The 27,172-nt window shown below is 44.8% G+C and overlaps 1 protein-coding gene across 8 annotated transcripts in view; it reads left to right on the plus strand.

Annotated features, from left to right (window-relative positions):
- The first annotated feature begins 348 nt into the window (after window positions 1–348).
- The window catches only part of BACH2 (BTB domain and CNC homolog 2), a 190,165-nt gene continuing 163,341 nt past the window's right edge, over window positions 349–27,172 (plus strand). For 5 of the 8 annotated variants that reach the window (XM_040058013.2, XM_058419668.1, XM_058419669.1 and 2 more), the window contains exon 1: window positions 1,293–1,700. The gene's annotated coding sequence lies outside the window, so the exon portion shown is untranslated. Of the gene's footprint in view, window positions 466–1,292; window positions 1,701–27,172 lie in introns of those variants that run through there. The other 3 variants (XM_058419670.1, XM_058419671.1, XM_040058016.1) reach the window with 3 other exon arrangements.

Here is a 27,172-nt window from a genome sequence, read left to right on the forward strand (position 1 = left end):
CACGGCCCCTATTGTGAATCATTTATTCGCCAACTTTCCTTTTTATCAGCTGTCTTTCATCTTTATGTTTTTCTGTCCGAGCTCGGCTGAGTAATTCGGGCTTGCAGAATGCGGCTTATTCATTTACCAGTTCTCCCAACTGCATTTCATGTCCATTGACATTTGGGGTCTCGCTCAGAAGCACTGGCTGCCGGCAACAGGATAATTTGCAGGAATCACAGCTTTCCACTTGGCAAAAGGAACCATGGCGCCAAGCCTCGGGGCGGGAAAAGGGCTCGGATTCGGGCGCTTCACACACACACAACACACACACACGCCCGAGAGAAGGCGAAGAACAATCAGCGCTCCCGCGTCGGGAACACTTGTCGGGGCTTTGTTTTTGTTTTCAGTCCCGGGAGCGCTCACCTCCCCGTGCGACGCTCGGCACGGCTGACTCATGACTGCTGGGCGCTTGCGGTCGGCACCGTAAGTAGGATGAGGTTTCTCCGAGGGGCGGAGCACGCAAAATAACGCTGGCATCAACACCGAGCCGGCCCCGCCGGCACCCAGGGATGACCGGGGTGGGTGTTCTTTGCCCTGCCCGTCACGCCCGGCCCATCGCACCCTGCCCAGCGCCTCCCCACCGCCACAGCCTTCGCGGCGGCGACCCCTCAGGTCGCCCCCGCCGCCATGGCGGCCTCTCGCGGCGGACTACGGCTCCCAGAGCCCCCCGCGGCCGCCAGCGCGAGCCCCGGCGCGGGGTCCGGCGGCACGCGCGCACGCACGCACGCACCCCATCTCGCACACACACATACACACACACACAGAGGCAGTGCCGCGGGGGCGGAGGGAGGGTGAGAGCGAGCCCGCGCCGCGCATGCGCCGGCCGCTCGCGGAGGGGCGGGGCGGTCGGAGCGCCGGCGGCGCCGCCGCTATTCCCGGAGCGGCCGTACGCGGCTCCCCGTGCGTAGGGGCCGCGGCGGGCGTAGGCGCGGCGGCGGGCGCTGCGCCGTTGGCGTAGCGTTGTTGTGAATGGAGCGCGCGGCGGGGCGGGGAGGGTGACGTCAGCCTGCGAATGTCAACAATGTAGCGATTGAGGGGCGGGGGCGGCGCTGGGCCGGGGCGCGGGAGGCGGCGGCGGGCGGGCGGCAGAGCCGGCCAGCAGCAGCGGCCGCGGCAGCAGCAGCACAGCAGCGCCGCCTTCTCTCCTCCGCCTCCACCGGCCGGGCTGCCATCGCCGCCGGCCCCGGGTGCCGCTCCGGCAGCGACACAGCCGCCGCGGTGCTGCTCCCCCTCCCCCGCGCCGCCCGCCCTCTCTCCACCCGCCCTCCCTCCGCTGCGGCTTTCTCTCCTCCTCCGGCCCCCCTGCCAGCCCTCCCCTCCTTCCCTCCCTTCCCCCTTTATTTTTCTCCGCAAGACTTTGGCTCTGGAAACAGCTGGTTCAAAGCAATCGCCATGTGATGATCCTCTGGGTCGGGTTTTTTTTTTTTTCATTTGGGGGGGGGGAAGGGTGCAGGTTTCTGACCGCAGAGAAATACTAATAAGAATTTCCGAAACAACAGCAGCAGCAACAGCAAGAGCAACCTCCCCCTTCCCCAAACCTCCTCAGCCGTAACAGCCCCCCCGCCCCCGGGCCCACTCCACCCCGCCCCACTGCCTCCCCCACCTCCCGCCCAGGCTGCAGCGAGAGGGGCGACCCCCGAAAGTTGCGCGGAGGCGAGGTGAGTGCGCCTGTTCCGCGGCTCGGCAGCCCCGCCGGGGAAGGGGAACGGGCGGGGGGGGGGGGGGGGGGGGGGGGGGGCGAAGTTTGGGGGGAGGCTGGCCGTGCGGGGGGGCAGCGTGGTTCTCCCCTCCTTCTCCTCCTCCTCCTCCCAGGCACAGCAGCTGTTGCGCGGGGTCAGGCGGGGGGCTGCACCCCCGCCCCCGGAGCTCCGCGGGCTGTGCAGGAGCGCTCAGCGCTTATTCCTTAAAGTGGGAAATACGCGCGTTGCGTAACGGGGAGTGCGCGGCGGGCGCCCAAGTGCGTGTGTCCGTGCGCGCTCTCCCGCTCCCCTCCGCGCCCCTCCGCGCCGCCTGGCACGGCCGGGAGCCCCGGGCAGCCCCTCCGCCGAGCGCCCGCCCGGCGCCTCGCCCGGCCCCGCCGCCGCGGCCACCTGCAGCCTCCCGGGGCAGGCGGGCAGCGCGTCCCGCCGTGCCCCCGCTACCGCCGGTCCCGTCGGCTCGGGGAGGGATGCGAACTCCGGTAACAGTTTCTGGGATCATTAAGGCGCGGCGTGCGGGCAAGGCAGCGCGCCGCGGAGACGCTGGCTGTCATGAAAGAGGCTAAGTGTGAAACCGTGCCTCTCCTTTTGTGGAGCGGGCTATTTTGGTCGTGCAGCGGGTGTCTTGCTTAAATCGCTTCGGTTGCCGTGAGATCATTGTGCCCTTGTTATTGAAGCTCCCGAGTAAACCCCGGGTTTCAGTCTTCAAGAATAAACGTGAGGCGGGGACGGCATCTGATTAGAAATACTCCTTAAGATGTTGGAAAGATTGGGAAATTACAGCGTTCCTGTTTGCTCTAGTTGAAGCCGTGTCAGTGTTTTCGTGATGAAAGCCCGTTTTCAGAGACTTTGGAACTGTCGCTGAACTTGTGCATATTTTAATTTTTTTTCTTGTGAGGCTCGAGCTGAAAACAAGTTGGTGGTTTTTTGTGGGTTGTTTTGGTTTTTTTTTTTTTTTTTTTTTTTTAGCTAGGAATTTGAGATTCTGCTGTAGCTAGTGGAATGCTCTGCAGTTTGGGGAGGGTGGTGATGCTTGTGTAAATTGACTTTTTCAGGTATGTAAATACTGAAATTTGAGATAATTGCTGCGATGAGATGAGATGGGTAGAATAAAACGATGAGGTGGTGTGTTAGGCTTTTGCTGCAACAGCTCCATAGACAACAGCTTTAAACCACTGTTCAAGGAGCTCATACATCTGACAAATAGAAATAAAATTCCACCTCGCACGTGGGCTTGCTCTTTTAAAAGCCTTGTTGCCTTTTGTGTCCACCCGCCTGCCCCCTGTCACTGGGATCTGGGCAGCTGTGCAGCAAAATGGATCGGCGCTGTACTTCCCTGCCAAGTACTGAACCCGAGTTTTCAGCATTGCTTTTCACATTTGACCCTCCAGCTTCGAAGGCTGTTCTGAAGGTGCTCTTCAAGGAATGGAAGAAAGCCGTGACTAATTGGAAAAGTAGAGAGCTGACAAATCAGGATCGTAGGTCTAGTTTTCTTGTTAGTTTCCTCTGTAACGCTGGGCGAACCACTCAAACAGATGTATGTACACCAGTACACAGCTGCCAAGTGGGCAAGAAAGGTCCCTAGTGATTTTGGAGATGTGGTGGTTCTCAAGATATTTAGGGGTCTTTTGCAGAAGTGCTCCACAGAAGCCGAGTGTGGGCAACTCTGCTGTCAGACTTAAGGTTAAACAGCTAAAATTTTTGAAAACTTTTACCATTGTGGAGAGTAGATGAGGAAGATGCATGCATTAAATGGATGACTGATGCACATGCTGACAGATCTCAAGTTGTTAATCAACAGCAATTGTTTATGCTCAGGTATGTCACACAGGGAAACAGTTCTAGGACAGGTACTCCTAGTCTTCTGACCCAGAGGCACATCTGTAACATCTGGTTGGTGGTAGTGTGCATGCTGGCAGATTGGTCTGGTGATGTAGGAGGGATGCCTTCCTCTCTTTTCCTCTTGGCTTTCAGTCATTCATTTTGCAGCAAGAAAACATTGTTTGCTCTTTTGTGTTGGGCAGGAAGGGAAGTTATACATAAAACCTGAGTTTATGAGGAGATTTTGGTAAATCTTTGGCATTGGAGAAGTCTTCATATACTCACTGGAATAATAAAATCTCCGTCATATATAGCAATCTTACGTACCTCTTTCTGCAAGTGCATAATGAGAGACAAAGAGAGCTGAAAATAAAACCCTGTGTAGATGATGTGTAGTGTGGAATATGTGACAGAAGTTGCTTGCCTTTGCTTATTTTAAAACTTTCATTGCTTGCTTTTTCAGTCTGAAGTGCCATTTTTTCTTAATGAGGCTGCAATATGATTGCCAATTATTTTCTTTCAGGTTTTCTCTAAAGGTGTTGTGGAAAAAAAAACTGTGTTTTTTTTTTTTTTTTTAAGAACAGAAATAGACGTTTTGTCATTGTGTGCTTGTGACATTCTTTTTGGGTAGGGCTTCACATATGCACCGATAAAGAGGAGACTTCTCAGAGCGTAGCAAAGAGAGGTTTATGGCACTAAGCTGAAAAATGAGGTGTGTAACATTAATATATGCGAAGTAACCTTTTCAGTAGTAATGACATTTTTATGTAATAAACAGTTGGTAAAATTGAATAGCATTTATTGTATGACATGAACAGTCTCTTGTGGTTTTAATTTAGGTGGTATGGACATGGTTTATATATTCAAATCAAAATGTATATGCCTTTTTACTCAAAGGAATACTTTCTGAATGGCTTCTTAGTTTACACTAAGAATGTACATGTAGTGTTGGGCTGGTCTGACTTAGATTTGAAGGCATGCATGCTTCTTTCACCTCTGGGTCTGAATTTCCAGCTCAGTTCATTTTGGGTGTGATGCTTGTATATAGGGTTTTCTGAGTTGACCTGTTGGGGAAAATACACTAATCATTCCATTGATGTGTTGAAGAAAATGCAGTTTTAAACTTCACAAGTTCTTTGAGATACTCCTGCTGCTTTCAGTGTTCTGGTGAGCTACAGATGCTTCAAGGGAATGTGTAAAGGGTGTTGTTCTGATACTGCAGTTCTCTACTGATACCTGAGCAGGTGCCCAAATGATTTTGTTGTAGTAGTTGAATGGGCAGTAGAGTTCTACTCCCGGTGACTCCTGCAGGATTTCCGGGATAGTGCTCCAAGTACTCATTCAGGTTGTTATAAAAAACGGTCATCGTTCCTTTAAATTCAGCCAAAAGATACTAACCTTGGCAGCTGTCTGAATATTACACATTTATTTGAAGCTTGCATCAGGAAGATGTAAAATGTATGAATATAGCCAGCTGAGTTACAATGTGCTCATCTTGCTTTTTAGATAGGCAGAAACATCTTTGTAGTGTGTTGAAAAGAGCACTGCATACTATGCCACTCTTAGACTATGAATTACAATTTTAAAACAGGCAAGCAGAGGAATGTGTACAAATGCTGCCTCTATGACCAGTGATGGACTTGCATCTTCTGAGTTGCTAGAGCTAATGATCAAAGAGCAACCACATGTTCAGAACGGGCAAATAAAAAGAAACGAGGGAATAAGTTCGGGAAGGCCCTTGTGCTAAAAGTTTACATGTGCGGCAGAACTTTGATCTGTCAAAAACTGGGCTCAGAAGGCTCCTCTGCTTGATTGTATTGATCTTCACGCAGGAGGAGCCACAGCAACAATCTGAAGAACACCACCTGTGCTACAGTGGCATCTCAGCAGATCAATAGATGTGTCCCTGTTTAGCTTGAAAAAGACTCTCTGTAAAAACACTTAATGCAGTGGGGGCTGAACTGCAGCTCCTGTGTGGGTGAGGGGGCCGCCAGGCACGCAGCCCCTCTGTGTGCAACCCCTCAGCCCTCCGTGACTCCTGTGTCTGCTCCCCCTTTGCTGTTCACACCTGCAGGTGCAAACCTGCCCTCAGAAGCAGCTGGGACATTTTGGATTCAGTGCCTCAAAGGAAACAGAGAAGGAGGAGGTGGTGCAGGTGGTGGTTGCAGGGTCAAGAGACACGGGGACCTGAGCTGTGCCTTTTTCTTCTTTTTAGTTTGAAATGTGACCTAAAATGGTCAGATCCTCCCTGATTTTTTTTCCTAAGACATATCATATGCATACAACTCTCTCTGCTGTCTCAACTGAACAAGATGTTTGAAGCTATTAGGAAAAAAAACACGGGAATTTCCAGTTTATCCCTAGTAGGAGTTGAAATAAAATAAAAGCCTGAAGCTTTTTTTTTTTTTTTTTTTTTTTTTTTTTTTTCCTCCCCTCTTTGCTCTCCTGAGTGTTGAAAACAATCAGCTGGGCTGTGATGGGTAGATGGGGTTTGGTGCACAGGTTTAAAAGGAGTCTCCCCACAAAGAAAAACAGGAACTGTTTGCTGCCTGTCACCATGCAGGGCTTCTGGGCTGTGGAGCAGCAATTTTGTTTTTTTGAAAAGAGGAAAAGCAGCTTAAATAAACAAAATGACCCTTGAGACTTAATCACAGCTACTTATTATAGCTGACATTCACTGAGGGTTTTTTTTTTTCTCTTTTTTTTTTTTTTTTTTTTCTTCTTCCTTTCTTTAGTGATCGCTTTAAAATTTAAACCTGAACTAGGAAAACAGGAACTGTAGGTGTGGAGGTGTTCCTTCACCCCGATTTGCATGCAGGCTGTTTTTTATTTAGCGGGTAGGTGTGTTCGGTGTGTGTGTGAGAGCAATTGAACGTGTCAGCAGTTTCCTACGAGCCGCTCTTGCTGACTCACGTGTCTGCTGCAGCTTGGAGCTACCCTGGCTATAAACTATCCACAATAGGAGGCGCGGGCACAGAGACCGGCAGTGCCGAGCCGCTGTTCAAAGGTTATTTTCGGTTCTCCGGTCACTGCTTTGCTGTGGTTTTCTTCCTCAGCAACATCAAAACACGCTGTCATTTTGCCAGCCTGCCGTTCCTCTAGGTGCGGAGGGTAAAGTGGGAGTTCACTGTGCTGTTGCAGAGGTTGCGCCCCAAGTGCGTTCCAGTGCTACTGATCTGCAAGCTAAACCTCTGGGGTTTAGGTGTTTTTGTCGGTGTTGTGGTTTTTTGTTTGTTTGTTTGGGTTTGATTTTCTTTTTTTTTTTCCTTGTGACTGGGATGTTACCAGAAAATCTCCCTGTGCATCCTTCTGAGTTTCGGTATGGCAAGTGTAGCCTATGAATTTTGCTTTGCCTTTCCGAATGCAAGCTGTTCTGTGGAGTCTCCTGCCCTCCACCCCTTTTTATGGCATAAATCTTCTTTAAAGCCAGCAAGGAATTATAATTAATCTTTAAAAAGCCTAGTTTTAGCTGTCTTTAATTTTCAAAATTTTGCAATTTCTTAGTCTTGTTCGTACCTCCTGTGTGACAATGTCACTGGCTGCTAGCATGAAAGGATTCCTTCATCTGCTCAGGCTCTTGTACAACTGCTTCTTTATTTACAGACTCTATTCTGATTACTCATAAGGATTCTAAAATGATAGCTACTGCTGACTGATGATTTTTAACTGATCTTCTTGTTGTGTTTTTGGTTTGTTTTTTTTTTTTTTTTCCTTCCCTCCTTTCTTCCTTCTTTCTTAGCTGATGACAAAAGCCTTTGCAGAAGTGGAGTGAATTAGCCATCTGCAGTTCTGGATTTACTGTGAGGGAGTTGAGATTTGTAGTTGTCTTTTGTATATTTTTCTTCTTCTTGTGGAATAGGGTGAAAAATAAGTGGTCTTTGAAAGTGTGATAAATAGTCAGCTGCTATAGAGCAGGGTTTAATAACAAGGTGAATTCATGTCACTTGTTTCGTTTTTAGTCAACTACTTTGACCAGTAATTAATAGAAAACCACATTGAGAGCTTTATAACACATGAAGAAAATGGGTGTTCTTGGTTTCTGCCAATACAAATGACTCATCAGTATCAGTAGGGTTTCTACTTCTAATAATAAAACTGTGGAAGACCTTTAAAACGTGTGGTTTTGGCCCCAACTCTTAGTGAAAGGTTGGAAAATATTACTTTGAGATTTTTTTTTTTAACTTATGGAAGATTTAGTGATTTGCTATGCAGCAGTGAAAGATCTTGTGCCCTCCAAAGAAAACCTGCTCATACTGCTGCTTGCAGTGCAAAAATTGTCCCCTTAGAGTATTGCGGATCCTTAACCTCGATGTCAGAGATGCGCATCTGGAAAATATAATGCATTTATGTCAGCTGGGGGAAGGAAGACTTGGTACAGTACCTCATCTTTCTGAGCTGCTCTTCTCTACCTCTTTTGCAATCTGTTGAAGAGAGGGACAGTAAGACTGCTGAGTGACCTGTATTGCTGTTTCAGCTGGGGGTCAGAGGATCTGGAGAGGAAAGTAAACAGAAAATAGGAGCTGAAACATAAATGAGAACTGTAGGATGTGTCTGTCACTACCTGGAAGGAAGCACACATCTTCCAGTACTGAAAGTGGTACTGAAAAAAGTGCAAATCAGAAAGTAATCTGTTTTATTATTTTATTTTTCTCCCTCTCTCTTAAAAAGTAATAGTTTTCAAATCCTTTTGGCTGTTTACTTTTTTGTAAAGTTTCTGTGCTGTGTTCAATACAGTGAAGCAACCTCTAGCACATTCTGCTTTTTTGTTTGAAAGTGTGCCTTGTAGAATGTGAGGTTATTTTGTTTCCATGTAAGCAGAGCATGCTATTCCTGGTGTTATAGTATATCAAATTTTAATTCTTCTATTCAAGGTGTTGTACTTCGAATGGTAGTCCAATCAGTGTCTCCGGATCGGCTGCATTATTTAGTGTTGCCTATGTTGTTACAAGGTTTAAAGGCTGTATGTGAAGCAGAGCTAGTATTTTCTTCCCTGTTAGAGTGAAAGTTCCCACATTTATGAAGCCTCCATGTTTACTTTCTCTGTTGTTGCAATATTTATACTAGTAAGTTATTCCTTATAAGGATGTGATGGTTCTTTGTTCCTTCTTATTCTATTTTAAAAGCAGAGTGTGTGTTTTTAACAAAACCCACTCAGAAAATCTAGACTTAGGGTAGCTCTCTCATTGTCAGTGGGCATCTTTTACCACTAAATATTTATATATATATTAATGTAGTTGGTTTGGGTTGTGCTGAAATACCTTGGATGTGTTTGTCAGTTTCTTGTGTAACCAGACTGTGACGGAGAATCTTTGTTTTGTAGTCTCTTACTGGGAGAAGTACACTAAAAATTGAGGTGCAGAAGCCTGTGGAAATAAAACTTTGCAACATGTGGAAATCCAGTTGTTTGTTACATGGCAACAAAAAGGCAGGTTTTATTCTTTTCAGATGAATATAGCATAAAAGGCCAAATTCCAACTTAAGATATTTATTTAGGGACAATTCTGAAGTTCACAGAAGAATAATTGGTAAGGACTGCAAAATAGGGTGTCCATGGTCATTCAGAGTTCAGGAGAACAGAGGTTCAGCACTCTGAGTCTGGCTTGTCTTTAGAAAATTGTGTCATGAAAGTTGGATCATGGCAAATGAATAATGTGTCTAAATCTCATTGATGTTTTGTGCTCTTGACTCTGAAATAGGATTTGTGTCCAAAATTGCTGAGGGCTGGACCTGTGAAGGGCAGCTGACAGCATTGCTGCCGAATTTGGGGCTGTGATTCTGCTCAGCATCTCCTCTCCTTGCCTTTGCTTGCTGTGACACCTGTCTCATCCCACAGGGGGCTAGTCCTGTGAACTAAACTGGCAGGAAATTACTCAGTCTACATGTAGGGTTAGTTTTGTGCATGTTACGTTTGCTGCGGAGTCTGTCAAGAACCTGGATAATGCATCAAATTAAACCAAAACTTGTTAAAAGACTGGGAGCTGGTGATGGGACATCTGATCCTCAATGTGCACGGACCATCACTGCATCATGCCCCATCTCCTGAAGGTTGTTCTTGTCTTGCTCTGGCGATGTGGTGGCTCTTCAGAAAACCAGTAGCAGCCTGTGCTTAGTCTAACCTGTAGCTCAGCAGTAGGAACTTGCTTCCTGGGGCATGAGAGGTTTGGGATATTTATTTACAGCTTGTGTCTGCAAAAGACAATTGAAAAAAAAAAGTTAGAGGGAAGCAGAACTCAATCAAATGAGTCTTCAGTGTTAACAAAATGCAGAAGTACTATCTCCTGCAAATATGCAAGTAACTGAAAGAGGGCAGGTTTAAATTAGATATTGGAAAGAAGTTCTTTACTCTGAGGATGGTGAGGCGCTGGAACAGGCTGCCCAGAGAAGTTGTGGATGCCCCAAACCTGGAAGTGTTCAAGGCCAAGTTGGATGGAACTTAGAGCAACCTGGTCCACTGAAAGGTATCCCTACCCATGACAGGGGAATTAGAACTAGATGATCTGGATAGTCCTTCTAACCCAAACTATTCTGTGATTCTGTAGCTATTTTAATTCCTACCTGATTCTGACTTCTGGCCTCGTGCAACCTGGTCATATCACCGATCTCTCAAATGTTATGAGCTCTTGAGAATTTTAAATCTGTTACTTACAGAGATGAGAGGACCTGGTGACCATGGAGGATTTTTTGTACCATGTGTCTGCATTCCTAAACCCTTGGGTCTTCTTGCAACCTTTTATCGCTGTGGGGATGGTGGCAAGCAATGTTGAGTAACAGGTTCAGCACATGACCCAAGTGACTTGAATTTACTCAGGTGAGGGAGGGAGTCTAATTTTGTCCTTCAAAACGAGAGGGTAAAACTGAGAGCTGGTAGTATCTTGTGCCACTGGGTGGGAGCAGAAGGTCCTGCTTGGCCATGTGCTCTTTGTGCTTTGCTGAGCTAATTCAGTTTTTTGACCTAGTACACATCAATTTACCATTTTCTTAACCCTGGCTAATTTTCCTAGGCAATTTGATGAGTAAGACCACAGGTTCAAAGAGCAGCAGAGCTAATGTGGAAAAGACAAGGGGGAGCAGTGGGTGTGCAGGTTGCTGAGGGGCAAACCCAGATATCCTAGATATGCTGTCCATAGCTTCACCCCACCGTGCTGCTGGAGCAGCTGTTATTTGGGAGGGGGATGGCACTGCTGCCCCTTTCCTGCATTCTTGAGCAGCATCCTGGGATGACTTCCTGCAAAGCTGAATGCTGGTTGTGCATTAGGCAAACTTTTCACCAGAACCTGAGTAGCAAAAACGAAAATGTCGGGAACCTTTTGGTTAGGTCCTCTTCTTGAGGTGGGAAGCATAATTTCTGCTTCAGGTATCTTCTGTGCCTGAAGTACTTTTGTGTGTGGAACCTGCACCCTGCCAAGTGCTTGTGACTCAACTCAGCAATTTAACTTCATTTCCAATCCCTTAATTTGTTCCTGTAACTTATTAAATGTGTACCAAGGGAAAGTATGGAGCAGAGTTCTTGCAGAAATCCAAATTAAGTGATGCTGTGAAGAAATCATGAGGCTTGTCAGTAAGTTGACCCCAATGTAAAACTCATGGTAAATTATGAAATGTATGAATAGTTTGTCATAGCTGGAAATTCATGGGCAATGCAAATTTGAACACTTTGTAAGGAAATTTTTTTTGTTTGTCTTTTCCCCTTCTTGGTCCTCTTCATTTGTCTTATTATTAGACTAAAAGTAGAGTCAGTGATTCATTCAGTAATCTCTTTCTTGGACAGTTAGTCATCTGCCAATTTGTGTTAACTTTCCACTTTGTTCAGAAAGTGAGTAATGCTTAATGCACCAACCAGCAAATCCCAAGCTTAAAAAGCTGTGAGTATCATTCAGATCATCTCTAAACTTTCTCTAAAAAATTTTACCATTTTGTAAGATCAAAAAAAGGTCTGGCATGTGATGCTGTACAGCTACAATCCAGTTGTTTTGTCTAGCCCTAGTTACTAAAGCAAAACAAAAGGTTGCAGTTGCAGTGCACAAGTACAAGCAACCTGTGTGTTAGCCAGTGTAATGCTTATTGTTTTTCTTCCCAAATACTACTTTTGAGGGGTAAATACTGCCTCCACAGTTTTTTCCCTCCCCAGATTGCCATGGCTTGTTAATTTCTATTGTTTCCTACCTCAACAAGTTGTGAGGCTATCAAAGCTAATTTAGTGAAAATAGCTTGCAAGGAAAGTAGTAATTGTTATTAGCTGCCTGCTACAAATATTTCTGGTCCTTTTCATGATGAGTTTTGGTAGAGAAAAAAAATATTGTAGAAGTGTTATCTATATAGAACTTAGAGCTTTAAAGTCTTTCTACAGCAGTGGGGTAGATATTTTGATCTCAGAGTGATGCCAGTTATTTCTGATGATGAACACAGTACTTGATTGAATCATTTGAGAATTTAACTACTTTTTTTTTTTTCTTATGGAAACTGGAGTAGCGTAAAGAGCAACAAAGTCAGTAATGTCATAGGAGAACTTTATAGGACCAAAGTCTTTACTGTTTGCTCAAAAGTAGCATGAAATAGCTGACTAATACACGCAGCAGCAAAGGAATTCAAAGTGCAGGTGAGATTTGAGTGCTCTGGAGGGGCTGTGCATGTGCAGGAGGGTAGGGAAACGCAGTTTGCCTGGCCCCACGCTTTTCCTTGCTCCTTCCCCAAGTGCCTGTTGTCCTCTCCCTCCACTTGCAATCTGTTTGTTGCAGTGAAGTTTTCCCAATGATTGTCCTTTAGTACAGGTGGTTTTAGGGATTTCCTGGTGCCACAGCTCTGTAAATAAGCAATGCAAAAGCTGGTAGGGAGGAAAGAATAATCTTTGCCTATAGGGTCTCTAGTCTGCAGCATGATGGGGCCATAGCACAGTTTCCTTGACTGGATTCCTAGAATCCAGTTCCATTCTGTGTAGGTACTGAAAATATCCCAGTAACCACATTCCAGTGTTAAGAATTAGGGCTTCTGAAAGGTTTTCCCTTCCAGATTTACTTTGCACCTCAGCAAGTTTCGATAGTTTGGTGAAGCTTTGGACAAACAGCCATACTGAGGATGTTTATTTGAGCACCACCCTTTGGGATTTGCCCCTCCTGGTTACCTGCACATTTTCCAGCATTTGGAGTGTTAGTTTATGCACTCCCTCCCACCTCCCCCCCCCCAGATGTCTATGTCCACACTAGCATTGCTTACATATTTCTGGTTTAAATCTCAGAGCATTGTGAAGAAGCTCCTTGCTAGTTTTGGGGTGAAGGTGGGAGTGGGCAGACAGAAGAGCAAAGGCTGAGGTTGGTGGTGCAGCACTCAGTTGAGTTTGGTGCATGCTGTGCATGTGTGACTCAAGCAGTGGCTGATTCACTGCCTGAATGTGGTTTGGGATTTGCTTGGTGGTTTTTTGTTTGTTTCTTTAAAGTAGTAGTCTGCCTAGAGGTGAGAATTAGTGCCCTTTTGTTGGACTATGAGTAAACCAGAACTGGAGCCTTTTGCTCCAGATGTCCAGCAGTCAATGCTGGGCAGCAGACCCAGAGCGCTGAACTGATGTTGGAGATGGGCATCTGGCTTTCACAGGACTGTGCAGGGTTTGAGGGATAGCTTAATTGCTGGATTTGGCACTTCAGGTTGCAGGTCACCTGGAAGGGGCAGAGAAGGCTGCAGGATTTACAGCTGTACTTAGTAACACCTGGCACAGCTGCTTTCTTTGGCTAGTCAGAGATGATTGGGTGACCAGGTGCCTGAGACTTCGTATGTATTGAAACGCAGAAAAGGGCCGTGTTGACTATTGCAAAGCTGAAATTGTATTCAGGGCATTTTTATCTGAGGAAATACATATATATTTATATGGTTTTGTCCCCTGCCCACCTTCCATTTGTTACTTGACTGTAAAGTTTAGGCTGTTCCCAGGAAGATGGGCACCTGTTGCCATCGTCCTGCACAGAGAGGTGCCCGAGGAGGCACAGCCTGGCGAGGGATCTCCGGGGTATTTATGGAGGGCTGTCTCCTGCCCCGACTCGCTCTGCAGGTGTGCTGTGCAGTCGGTTAGGAAACCGCGAGTTGAAGGGTTTGGTGGGGTGAAACAGTTTACAAATAGCTTTTCAGTGTTTCTTATTTTATTATTAACTCCCTCCCCACCCATGGGTCCCTCGCCCAGCATACCGGCGAAGATGAAATGGCTCAAAGAGAGATCGTTGTTGCAGAATAGGCGAAGCACCCCGAGAGTTTCCAGAGGACCTTTGCTTTCCCTGTGCCTTTTTTCTGCTCCTTTCTTCTTTGGGGTTTATGGGGCAAAACTTCTTTCTCTGTGGCTCCTGGGTTTTGTCAGGGGAATGGGAGTGTCACATGGGTTTTTTTTGTTTTTTTTGGGGGGGGTTCCCCCTCCATTTGGTGGGGGAGGTTTTTTTGTTGTTGTTTTGTTTTGGTGGTGGTGTTTTGGTTTGGTTTTTTTGTTTGTTTGTTTTGGTTTGGGTTTTTTGTTTGGTGTTTTTTTTTGTTGTTGTTGGTTGGTTGGTTTTTTTGGGGTTTGGTTTGGTTTTGGTTTTTTTTCCTTTCCTTTAAAGACTGACCACTGATGAAAAGATGCCTATAGCAGTGTATTTGAAGCTGGTAGAGGCAGGGTGCCTTCTAGCACCTGCAAGGAGAGCCCCCAGACCAGGTTGTGCTGCCCTGGCACCAGTTCCCAGTGTCCCCAGTAGCACGGTCCCCATGGCCAGGCATCTTCTCTCAGGCACATGGTGTGTGTCCTTTTTGCCCTAATTTTAGGTTATCATGGAGAGTGATCTCAACCATTTAGCTGCATCTGAGCATGAGAGGGAATTTCAACATTTCTCTATTTTATTTTGCTAGCCAATGTTCAATTGCTTGTGGAAAATTCTGGTTGAAAGGGTAAAACTTTCTTTACTGGGTGCTTAATCTCAAAACCACAGCTCCCTGTACCCAGGACACAACAGTGGTAATGCCATGCTTACAGACTTTTTCCAGCACAGTGTAGGTGTGGGTAGGTGTGCGTGCGGGGGAGAAAGGGAAAGGGCACGAATGCAGTGGAGGGGTTCTCTTTTGCTCCTTGGGCTGCTTTTCTGGTTTGTTTTTCAAATTAAAAACTGAGAAAGTAATTTTGTCTTGCTTGCAGAGGAGGTTAATCGTTGCAGAGAGACCCGATGCTGGTACTCCACATATGTATTTTCACACGTGCGTTGCCCGCCGCGTGCGTACTTTGCGGCTGGCACAGCATAGCTGGAAAGTATGTGGGAGCATGTCTGCTTCCTCTGAGGCTGCTACAGGTGGTCGGGAGGGTGGGGAGTGGAGGAGGAGATGCTGGAGGCAGGCGAGGTATGACACCCATTTCCTTTGGCGTGTGTTGTGCGCTCCAAGCTGCTGCTTTGCCAGCAGCCAAGCGGCTGCATGTCGCACCCGCGGTACTTCGTCTTTGCGCTTACTGGAGGTTTATGACTAAGGTTGTGGTTTAATATGCCCTTTTTAGGTATGCAAAGGGTTTAAAATTATCTAGTGTTGCATTTCTTCTCTCTTCTTTTTTTTTTTTTTTTCCTTTCCCTCCATGGTATTTTCTGCCTTTAAAAGTTTCCATGATTTTTAGAGAACGAGAAGCCTAAGTTCATTTTTAAAAGAGAAATGAAAGTTTTCCCTGATTACTCATCAGCTAAAAGTATGCATTTTTGCTTTTCAAGGATCGCTTTTTGAGACTAAATAATTTCTTGGCTTATAAGTTTTAAATACCTAATATGAATTGTTGGAGAGCCTTAAAACAAAATACAAAGAAAGATTAAATACCTGGAGTTTGTGAGGAAACAGTCTCTCTGTAGATGAGATGGCTTTCTTCTGCAGCCGTACCCCATGAAGCTTGGTGTTAACATTTGCAAGTACAGATTTGTTTCCTTGTGATTTTGAAGTCTTTACTTGAGGGCTTGTAATTTTCCTGAACTCTTCAGGTGCCTCTTAATGTCATGAATATTTGTTGAATGTATTGCATGTGGCTTGTGTTTCCTTACATTTCACAAGAAATGCTATAGCCCACCAACCTATACTGGATAAAACTGCTTGTGCTAGGTTAGGCAGGAGGTGGAAATGGAAGGGAGCAGACCTACACATGCACACCTTGCTTGATGTAACACTTCTTTCTTAGCAGGTTGTGCTGCTTTGGTGCCTATGATTCCTTTTTTTTTTTTTTTTTTCCCCCCCCCCTTCCTTTCCTGAACTGCCATGGAGCAGGCTGTAGTAAACGTACTCCTCTTTCTTTTATGAAGAAAAGTGAGTTTTTCCCATGAAGGTACCTGGAATATTTGGCATCAGCTCGGTTGACAAGAGCTCCAGATGCTCTGCTCCAGGGGAGCTTGAGCAATTTGAATTGTCAATTGTAGCTAATTAGATAGACTGCTCTGCACCTCTGATTTCTGATGTTTGAGCCACCTCCAATCTCCTTGTCAACTGAGGTGGCCACTGAAGGATCAACAGTAGTTCTCTCTGCATGTTTGACGCTTCAGAAAATGTTAATGCGCAACCAGTTTGGAAGCCTTAAGGCTTGATGAATGTTTTGAAAGGGAGTAAGTGCAGGGAAATCTAATGTTCCACAAAGATGTAGCAAGATCTGTGAATCTTTAGCAATATCACAGAATTAAACTGATATAGTTTGGGAAAAGATGCTGAAAGTCTCATGGCAGTTTGGATTTAGCTTATCTCCTGTAGAAGGAGTGCTGATTTGCTGTCTTTTGTGTATTACTTGCTTTGGACTTCAGGTTGCCGTTCTTTGCAACCCTGCAATCCACTTACCAAAATCCACATATAGATCAGGTGTCCCAAATGTCCCTACTTGGGCACTGCAGGAGCTCCAGGAGCAGCTCAAGTTGATGGTTCCAGTCCTCCACCAAAGGATTTGCTGCCGAGTGGTACCTGCTGATGGCCCTGGGAGCTCAGCAATGCCTGTGGAACTAACCCAGCTCAGCGCTGCAGGGTGATGGATGGATGCACCAATGGACCACTCACACCTCTTGGGTAATGCAGTCAGTGGGAATGGCCCCTGAATTGCTCGTAAGGGAAAGACCGTGATTTAAGGGCTGCATGCACAAAGGAACAAGACGAGGGAGGTTGAGTTGAAATAATCATAAATGTTATGTGCAGCTGCCAGGCTGGAATAGTGGGATTAGGAAATGAGGGAGAAAAAGGTGCAAAGCCAAGAAGCAGCTGAGAAAAAAAATCAGGAATTGTACCAAGAGTAAAAATGAGAAGACAGTCAAAGTCCAGTATTCTGTCACACTGCAAAGAGAAACACATAATTAAAACTCCTGTGTCAAAGTAGATTATGTAGGAACTAAAACCAAATACCTGTTCTGATTAGCTGCTTCCTAAGTATCCTCACTTCAAAATTAGCCTCAAAAAGATTTGCCTGCTTACAGGAAACCATGTTTTCGACTAGAAGGTACAGTAAAAAGACAGGGTGCAGCATAAACCTGCTTTATGGTATAAAAGTTAAAGTCAAGGGCACTGTGAGTGAATCCATGGTACTTTTCTTTTTCAAAATGAGTTCAGAAGGTATTGTGCTCTTAAGAGCATCACACCAAGGCTTGAGCAGCTGAAAATGGCACTTAGTTGCAGGGAGATTTAAAACTGAAATATTCCCTGAAATAACACAAGCACATAGAACTTGCACACTGACCAGAGGCATGGCAAATACAGTTCTGATTTATTTTATTTTTTTAGCAGTCCTTCTGGTAGATGTAAATGGAGCAGATTGAGATCTCACTGTGGTTGCAAGCTGTGGTAGAAAAATTAGCACCACACTTTCCAGTGGAAGCAGAACAAAAATGTAATGTCTGCCAATTAAATTGGAAACAGTTCTTAATTTTCCCTCTCCTCCTCCTCCTCCAAAGGATGAATGGCTGGATGGAACTTTGTGTAATGACTCATAGTTTTATATGGATTAGTGTGAATATGTAGGTGAGGGAGATGCTAGTATCTGAGAAGCTATAGTGTCTTGAGGAAGTGTCCTGGAACATGGAAAAAATGAACATTTGATCTGTTTCTCATGCTGAGTTAATGGAAACACAAATGCAGAATATCTTCCTCCATTTACTCCCTCTCCTTTCAGATGCACTCACCAAATACAAAGGTGGTTTATGGTGAACAGAGGACATGCCTGTTATGATAACTAGTCACTTAAATAAGGGTATTTCCCTTGCCCAATGTGAAATATGCATGGACAAGGCACTAGGAGCCAGAATTGGGGCACTGTAGACATCAGCAATGAGCATGCTGAGTTCTGTGGTGCCCTTTGTGAGGTGGTTATTGTTCTGATAGCTTTCCAGCAAGGAAAGAAAAGCCCTTCCACCTTTTTGCACTGTGCTCCTTTGGTCAGAGGACACTGGTCCATGCCTTACACAGCATCTGGAGGAAAGAGCATCAGACACATTGCTCTTCTGCTGGCATTGTGACACACCTTGTGGTAGACTGTGTCACCGCCATTTTTGCTGCTGTCAAGCAATAGATAGGGCAGCTGTATTCCCATTTGGCTAAGCCAAAATCTCATGGCTCTGCAGTCATGTATAGCTGGCAACTTGAGCTGAAAGTATGGATTCATGTAGGGCTTCTCTAGAGGACTGCCAAGTTTTCTTCTCAAGGCTCCTGGCTTACTCTCCCCTCTCTGCAGCCTTTCACTGTACTTCCACTTGCATCAGAATAGCTGTTAAAGGCAGGTCTGGGGAAGTGATTGTCTCCCTGTGCTTGGCACTGGTGAGGCCACACCTTGAATACTGCATTTAGTTTGGAGACCCTCAGAAGAAGGACTTGATCGATGTGGCGAAGTGTGTCCACAGAAGGGCAGCAAAGCTGATCTGAAATACACGTCTTAGGAGGAGCAGCTGAGGTTGTTCAGCTAGGAGGCTCAGGAAGGACCTTATTGCTATCTACACCTGCTTGAAAGGAGATTGTAGACAGGTGAGGGTCAGTCTCTTCTCCCAAGTAAAAAGCAGTAGGACAAGAGGAAATGGCCTCAAATTGCATCAAAGGAGGTGCAGATTGGATATTAGGAAAAATTTCTTCATGGGAAGGGCTGTCAAGCATTTGAACAGGCTGCCCAGGTCAGTGGTGGGCTCTATGTCTTGAGGTATTTGAAAGAAACGTATATGTAGCATATAGGGACCTGAATATTTACTGTTGGACTTGTCAGTGCTGGATTAATATCTGGACTTGGTGATCTTAGAGGTCTTTTCCAACCTAAGCAATTCTGTGATTCCAGTAAAACCCCTGTCCATGAAATGTTCATGTTAGAGAAAAATAAAAAGACCACTTTCTTCAAAGATGTTTCAAACTCGGTCATTTAGGCGCGTTTCTCATAAGTGGTAAAAGTAAGAGGTCAGCGTATTGCAGTAGATAAGAGAAAGGAGTCAGAGGAGGATTGATGTGTTGAGCTGGAGTTGCTGCAGGTACACACAGTAGGGTCTCCACTCTCTTTTTTGTTTACACTTCTCACTCTGCAGCAATGTCATTTGGTCCTCAGCAAAAATGACCTTCCACATGGAGTCTCCATTAATGGCAAAAGTGAAAGAGGAAACTGTTCTTACACCGTTATATGACAATAATTCCTAAAATTGGACCTTGTGTAATGAACTGTCCTTGTTGAGCAGTTTTCCAAAAGTCTGATGTAACTGGGTTCTCATTTTTAGATTGTTCATCATAGCTTACTTTAGTGTTTAGTTGTAGAGGCCTTGTTTTCACGTCTCAAACCTGCAGACATATATTGTGTTAGTGTAGCATTGTTACTAGGTAAGAAGATTAGAGATCCTGAGGTCAGTTCCAAGCTCCTGGCCTCTGCTTTCCTCTGGCACTGTATTGTTCCTCTTCCCTGGGAGGACCCTGGCTGTGGGGTCTCCTCAGTTCTCTGCAGGAGAAAACTTCAGTTTTCCTTTCAAGCAAGATGCCATGCAGGACTTACCCCCAGGGTGCCACAATACCCTGGGAACATCTTCTGGAGAAGGGGAAAATGCATTTGCATTAAAAACACACTAACACCACCACCGAAAAGAAGCAGCTGCTTCTCATATAAGTGTGGGGGGGAATCCCACGGTGTCTTCAGAGAAGTAGACTTATTTGGTCATGTGCAGTATCTCAGACCTCCCACCATCACATGTCAAGGAGGTCTGACTTCCATTTTAAAACTAGTACCTGGCATGGGATAGAGTTATACTGAAATTTTATTGCCTTAGAAACCCAAACATGGACACATCCAGAATTCATGTTGCTTGGTGTAATTTCTTGAAAAGAATTTAAAACTCCCAATGTTTATTTTGGATCCTCCAATGCAAGGCACAGGAGAGTATTTCATGATTAATGAGATTTTCGGCATATGTTTTTTTGTGCCTCTTGGCATTTAGTAGTCTCAGTGACCTAGCTTTTTACTTAATTTCTACCTTGTTGGCATTCTCATCAGTAGTCTCTCCTGAGATGCAAGAAGCTACCCTCAACCAGCCTGCCTCTCCTTGGCTGTGAGGATTCACTCCACCACTCCTATAGCTTTTCTGTCCCATTCCCACCATCGCTCATTGTGTTATTTGCTTTGGTACATGACAATTCGTGTAACACATAAAGCCATCGTTGAAAACAGGATCTGTTTTAGATGGGGAGCAGCATTATACTGGAATTTTTGGCCTAACGGAGAAGAGGTTAATTTGGGTACCAGGAGTCTGGCCGCAGTACTTACTGCTCGGGGGAAGTCAGCTTTGCACCCCAGGCTTGCCCCCATGCACAGCAGGTTTGTGGTCCCAGTCACTGCAGCCGCTGTGATGGCCATGTAGACCTGTCCCATACTGAAACACTGGCCACAAGAAGTGGCCACCTTTCTCTGTCCTCAAAAAACAAGAAACACTAGGTAAAAGCACATGGTTCCTGATACTCACATGAGAAACAAGTTTTTCCTCTATGGATTTGTGTGAATTTTAGTGATAGGGTGGGGTTTGGCTTAGACATCCTTCATCTAAGATGGTGTGAGGAATTTCTGACACTGAAGATAAGCAATTGATCCTTTCAGATGGGAACTTTCTCAACGAGTGGCAGGCTGTATATGGCACATCAATCACTCTGCCTCCCCTGGGGTTTGTCTTTGCAGCTGCAGACCATGTGCCTGTGTATGTTACATTCACCAAGGAGGTGGGGGTAGTATCTAACCAGCTGTAAATCAGTGAATCACTGTAGGGGAAATTATTTCCCTTCGACAGAGGAATGTTTTGCTGGAGCAGAGGCTGAGTTTGGCAGGCCCTCCAGTGGTTCAGGGAACCCATGCCACTAGGTGAGGGCTCACCTGGGCTGGAGAAGGGACTCCTGGTTGTCAGGTCTCACTGAAGTAAGTCCCGTGTGCTTTACAGCCACTCTGAAACTGTCCATGTCATTTGCTCTGCTACTCTGACCAAGGTATGGCAGGGATGGGCAGGAAATGTGGTAACAGAGGGCTGGAGCCTGAGCCAGTGTCTCTAGAGCAAGAGCAGGGAGATGGAGGACTACTGAAAAATAAGAGTGTTCTGCAGCTCAGGCAATAGGTCTTCAGTGGCTGTACCATAACAGCATGCTTTTGCTTCTCTGTCAGTAGGACTTAGACCTCCTTTCTTGCCTCTCTCCTACTTGGAGAGTAGTTAAAAAAGAAGGCATCTCATCAACATGTCAGAAGCCCTGCTTGTTGCTTCTGCCCAGCTGAAGAGGCAGCCCAAGTTTTCTTTTTTTCTTGTCTGTTGATGCATGAGGGAGTTCAGTTTGTTTTGCTCATATACAGCTAGTCTATCTACATAGTAAATATTTTTTGTCTTTCTCCAAACCATGGATACAACACACCTGTTTTTTACAGTCATAGATGTGTGTTGATTTAACTAATTGTATTTAATGGAGGAAGTCAGCAAGTAGATGGAGGATTTTAATTTCTTTGAAGCCATTCAGGAAAAGCAGCTGGATTTCTGTTCTGCATACGTCCTTATTCCATCCCATGCTTGACTAGTTTGGGAAGTGCTGTGATGAGCACCTTACGTGGTGAGTTTCTCTCACCTGCATGAGTGGCTGGATGATCATCGCACAGGCTGCAGAAGAAAGTGTGCCTGTATGTCTGGGCCAGAGAAAGTGGCTCGGCTTCTTTTTTTATGGAGGAAGTCTTAGAGATTTGAATGAGCTTTTTCTCCATCCTGGTGAGTAACCCAAAAGAGTGAGGCTTTCCAAGATAGAGGCTGTTGGAAAAAGTTGCTGGCTGACAGCCTAGTGCTTTGGGGCAAAGGCATCCTCCTCAGAACTTGGTTTTCAGCGCAGTAAGGGGAACAGAAGAGACAGGACGGGTTGGTTTTTCGTGTGATCGACTAGTGTTAGTTTTTTTGCACCTTGCCCTGAAGCTCCTGTAGCTTGACTTCCTGAAGCTGATGGTGGGCTGGATCACGAGTTTGATCTGAGAAGGCATTTTCTTGTGTACAGTATAAACTGTTATATTGACAGTATTTCCTCTGAATGAAGCATTTGGGAGTCTTGTAAAAAAAATGTAAACAAAAAGTACTGCTCTGTGGGGAACACTTAGCTTCTGCAGAAATGAAAATGAGCAAACCTAAATGCGGTGTATTACATCCAGTAGACCACTATGCAGTATCCAGTGAAAATAGATAAAGGGATGGGAGACACTGCATTGACCTGTGCTGATTTAGGGTCCCATCTCCTCCAAACGGAGTAGAAGAGCTATAATGAACATTAATACAAAAGCATCCATTCCCTGTATGGGACAGCAAAGACCATACTTACAGGCTGTGATTCAAGTAATGAAACGTTTTCACTGTGGGTTTTTGGTGATTATTTCCTTTGTCTGGGAAGGGTGTTGTTTGAAAATTGGAGCTCATAAATATGTAGTGAGGCCTTGATGCTCCAGGCACTATTATATTGCTCTGAAAAATGTATGGCAAAGCTGTTCCAGTATGTTTCCTCTTGGAATCCTGAATAAGAGGAATATCGCAGAGGGAGAACGGTAGGTCAGATGTAGCCTTGTTATTGAAAAGTGGAAGATGATGTTGATTTAAAGAAATCACCCCTTGGGTGTAAATGCTTTCAGTAGGTCAAGTGGATGGCAGAGACACTGGAACAGGTCACAGCATGGAAGTAAAGTGTGAATATGACCATTAGCAATTGAGTCCAGCAAGGAAGGTATCCTGTTTTGTTCTTGGGGATTGTGCTTTTCATTTCTTACAAAACCCCAGATGTGCCACTTTTAAAATGTTGGACCTTTATGTAGGTCCATCTTTCATACCATCTTTCTCAGGAAATGTATCCATACTAGCATTGTTTTAGTGGCCACAAATCCTTGCTTGAGCTACAAGCTTGTCTTGGATGGGACGTGTTTGTGCATGGAGTTTTATATAGCAATTGTCCTCTTTGCTTTTGTGGGTAAATTTTTTAGCACTAAAATACTGAGCTGCAACACTGTGTTCATTGTTAGACTCCCTGACCTTTGCCTGCAGTTGGAAAGGGGGCAGGAAATCTTTGTTTCCTAAAAGCTGCCTGAAGTCACAGAAGAAAGCAGTATCCCTTCTGCTAGCAACACATGAAATGACCTCTTGGTTCAAATAGAAATAACTGCAGCCACATGAAAGCCATGCAGAGGCTTCGCTGTGGGAAGTCAGTGATGATAGGAAGCAAATTAATGACAGGGAACTGGATGGTAATGTTGGTTGTCAGATATGTAAGCTCATAGGTTGCAATCGCTCTGCTTATCAGGATCTGCAAGCCATCTCTTCCCAGAGCAAGGAGCAGTTCTGTCCTCACTGTTCGACAGAAGGACCCCAGTTGTGAGCAAAAGAAAGGTGATCTTACAGGGAAGGGAAATCAAATTTGTTTCCTCTTCCCAATTCTTGGATTGTATTAGAGAACAAAAAGCAATCCAGAATGGTGAAGACAAAACATCTCAGTCTCTCTTGCCAGTTGGAGAATTGCTAATAATGTTTATAGTCCTGGAACAAAAGACAACAAAACAAGTTACTTAAGAAAAGAATCTGTCACTCTGACAAAAATAGAGCTTTCAGCTAGTTTTTTTTGTCTGAGCCTGTGTTTCTCCAGCCAATCAATCCTGTTACTGAATAAAACTCTGGAAATAAACTTAACAAGATTAATGTCTGTAACTATTTGTAAAACCTATGTGTTACACAGTCTCCTTAAATGAGATTATGTCATGTTTATAATACTTACTCATATTTTGTCCCCTGTCTGGTCTAAAATTGAATAGTTTTCATTAATTTTTCTTGCTTGTTTAATTTCGTGCTTTAACCAATAAGTTACAAATCTGCATGACTGCCCACTTATTGTTACACTCGGAATAATTGCACTGAGTCACCATGCATGGACTCGGATTGCCAAAGGGTGTTAATACTTGATACTTAAGCAAGCATGTTTATCTGAGAGCTGGCTCATCAGTCTGTGGAATGCAATGTTTACTACATGAAGTTCAGCCTAGAATTATTGCAGTTAGGAGATGCAGCCTGTGCTCATTAATAATGCCTAGAATCAGTGTTGGTATTTTCAAGGGTGTTAGGGAAATTATCTGTTAAATGTGGGTAAATAAGTGCAGGGAAAATAAGTGTTAGGCTTGGAGAAAAAGGGGTTTGTATGCATTTACTATGGTCTTCCTAAAAGTCCTTGCCTGTGTTTTTTTTCTATGTAAGTATCTGGTTTTTGTTTATTCTCTGTCTTGAATGTCTTGTTTACCCAGAGGAGAATTCGGAATTATGCAAGCTAATAATCAGTTCCCTTCATAAATGAAAAGATTAGGTTTTTTCATGTCCAAGTTTATTTCCAAGCCTTAGTCCAAATGTTTAGTTCCAAAACTGATGCAGACTTTTTTCTCCCCAGTGAAGTTTTCTTCTGTGGCAGAATAAAACCCAGGGAAAACAGTATTTGAAATGTCATTTCACCTTGATTTATGTTGCTAATGTGTTTTCAGTTAATTCAAATCCTGGGAAATTTAGTGGCAGCATCACCTGCTGGAGTGTGTTTTACAAAAGAAAAACAAATAATGAAGGGGATTTAGGGTTTTTTTTGCACCTTCTGCTGAGAGGATCTTCTCCAGTACTGAAGGAAGCAAGTGATGTTCTGCCAGCTCTTGGCAGGCAGGTAAGAGCAGGGAGCCCTTCCCTGAGCAGATTCCCTGCACCAGCAGGTAAACAGCTGCTCAGCTACTCTGTGGAGTGTGGGCTGGGTAAAGCCTGCAGAGCTTCTCTTCCTTGAACAGGGTGGGTGACTGCATGTAGGACTTTGTCAGAACCGATGCTTTGGTTTTAGCAGAAAAGTGCCATTTTTTTACACTGCAGCGAGTCCATAGTTCCTGCTTTTGGGATTACCAGCAAAGTGTCAGCAGCAGGCTGGATGTCATTTTTCATGGGAGAAGCATCTCTTCAGTTCCTCAGACCGAGACAGAGCAAACTTTGGATTGGAAGTCAGATGAGTTTGTCAGTCACAATAACTATTGTGGAGGTCCAGGTGAGGAGTCACATGGCACTTCGTTCTTTGTAAAAATAGAGGAAAGATTTATATGATGTACCACTCTTTCACATTAGTAGTATTTAATGCCATCTAGGACAGTAGCTCCTGACCGAAGTGGTTTTGTTAGCTGATTTTCTGTTGCTATAATTACTTGGAATATCCAAATAAGTAATTGTTATTTCAGAGACCACTTCTGTCAGCTTAATACTTTGTGTTTCAGGTGGCATTTTTATATCCATGTGTGATAATTATAAATAATAATTCTTGTAATTTTTAGCTTGTGTATTACAGTAAGAATATACAGGAGAAAGGACTGGAGACATCATAGTTAAAATTATTCTTTTATTTATATACCACTCTTTGATCTCTTGTTGATCTTTTGCTAGCTGTACAAAGAATGCTTTAGTAAACAATATTGATTTGATAGAGAATGTAGAGGAATATGTATTATGTGTACAACAGAAGTTTACATTTTTTCCCAGCTGCATTATACTTTTTTTTTGATTTTGAGTGCTTTGCATTATTCTTAACAGCAATAACACATGGCACATACTGAGATATTATACACATATCATTTGTTCTTGGGAACCAGTGTAACATACGTGGGTGTCAACTGCATATCACTGTGGTTTTTAACCAATTTATGATAGTTTTGTTCTGATGCAAAGCTTAAGTTTGCTGGAACCAGGATTGCCACCCACTTTAAATGTTGTTAGCGGATCACATTTATTTCAGTGACTTTAAAATCTTAACATTTTTAAGTGGTTTTAAGAGGCTCTTGTCTTTTTAAAGCAACTTTTATATTCCATCTGGGTAATTTCTATCAGCGTTGGTACTGGAGATCAGTCTGTAGCATGTAATGCGGGTGTGGAGTTCCACTGCGTTCATTAATTCCACTGAGCTCTCAAACCTCCTAGAAAAGTAGAATCATCCCCTTTAACTGTCCAGGCAGGGACAACTGGCTGAACAGCAGTGTTCTCTCAAAGCTTTTGTTGATCATAGAATCCTCACTGATCCTCTGGATGGAGTCCAGGAAGCCCATCACTTCGAGGAACACATGTGTCAGACCATATGACCTTACATAATAACCACGCACGTGAGAAACCCGAGGGGTGGGTAATCCGTGGGATGTCCACTGTGATGCTGGCAATGGGCTGGCGACTTCTTGTGCTGGAGAGGTTTGCAACTGAGTACCTAGTGGTTTCTTCAGTTTTCACTTGTCCTCCTGCCTTTCTTGTATAGCAGTTAAGCTGGGAGAGTTGGAAATACGGCATGTGCAGTCCACACAAGTGTTTCTGGAGGAAGCTCGTGGATTGTTCCTGTTGCCTCCAGTCAATTCTTTGGCTGAAATTAGCTTGAAGATTAGAGGAGAGGATACAGCCACAAACGTGCACACACAAGCTTACAGAACAATGAACATACCCAGAGAAATTGCCCAGAGTAAATTTTTTGTGTGTCACGTAAACAAACAGATCATAAACATTCAGCGCCTGCTTGTTAGGTTTGTTTGTTAGGTTACCCTGTGTTGCCTAAGAGCTTAAGTTAAAACGCTTACCAGTGGTGTGCTTGATCTTCAGGGATCTACTGACAGAAACAGGCTGAACCTCTTCACCCCTTCTTCTGCTTCTATATGTGTAAAATGGAGACTGCCTGCCTTCCTCGGGCTTAGAGAGGATTATTTACTCCTTACAGCCGGCTTTGGAGAGGAGAAGCACTAAGCAGGGCGGTGTGACGTATGACTGCTCTGATGGAGATGAGGACAGAAAGGCACCAGGGTGCTCCTGGAGAGGGAGGAGCATCAGCCAGTGAGGACAAGGTCAGGAGAGTCCCTGCGTGGGCACATGGGGGTGAAGGGAAGGCCACAAGTGGCTACAGGGACACTGGAGCTGCTTGGGGCTGGCTGGCCCTGCTGGGACATACGTAGCCTGCTCTTTAAAGCAAGCAGAGTGAGACAGGCAGAGGCAAAATACCTACAGTGTTTGGGTACCTACGAGCACAAACCTGTTGGATTTAATCAGCTTATGCAAAATGAACCGTACCTGGGACCTGCATGTGCTGGGTGAGCTCAGGTTCTGGCATGGGTGTGTGCAGGTCCCTGCCCCTTCCCTGGC

This window comes from Hirundo rustica, chromosome 3, assembly GCF_015227805.2.
Source record: "Hirundo rustica isolate bHirRus1 chromosome 3, bHirRus1.pri.v3, whole genome shotgun sequence".
Lineage (NCBI taxonomy): Eukaryota > Metazoa > Chordata > Aves > Passeriformes > Hirundinidae > Hirundo > Hirundo rustica.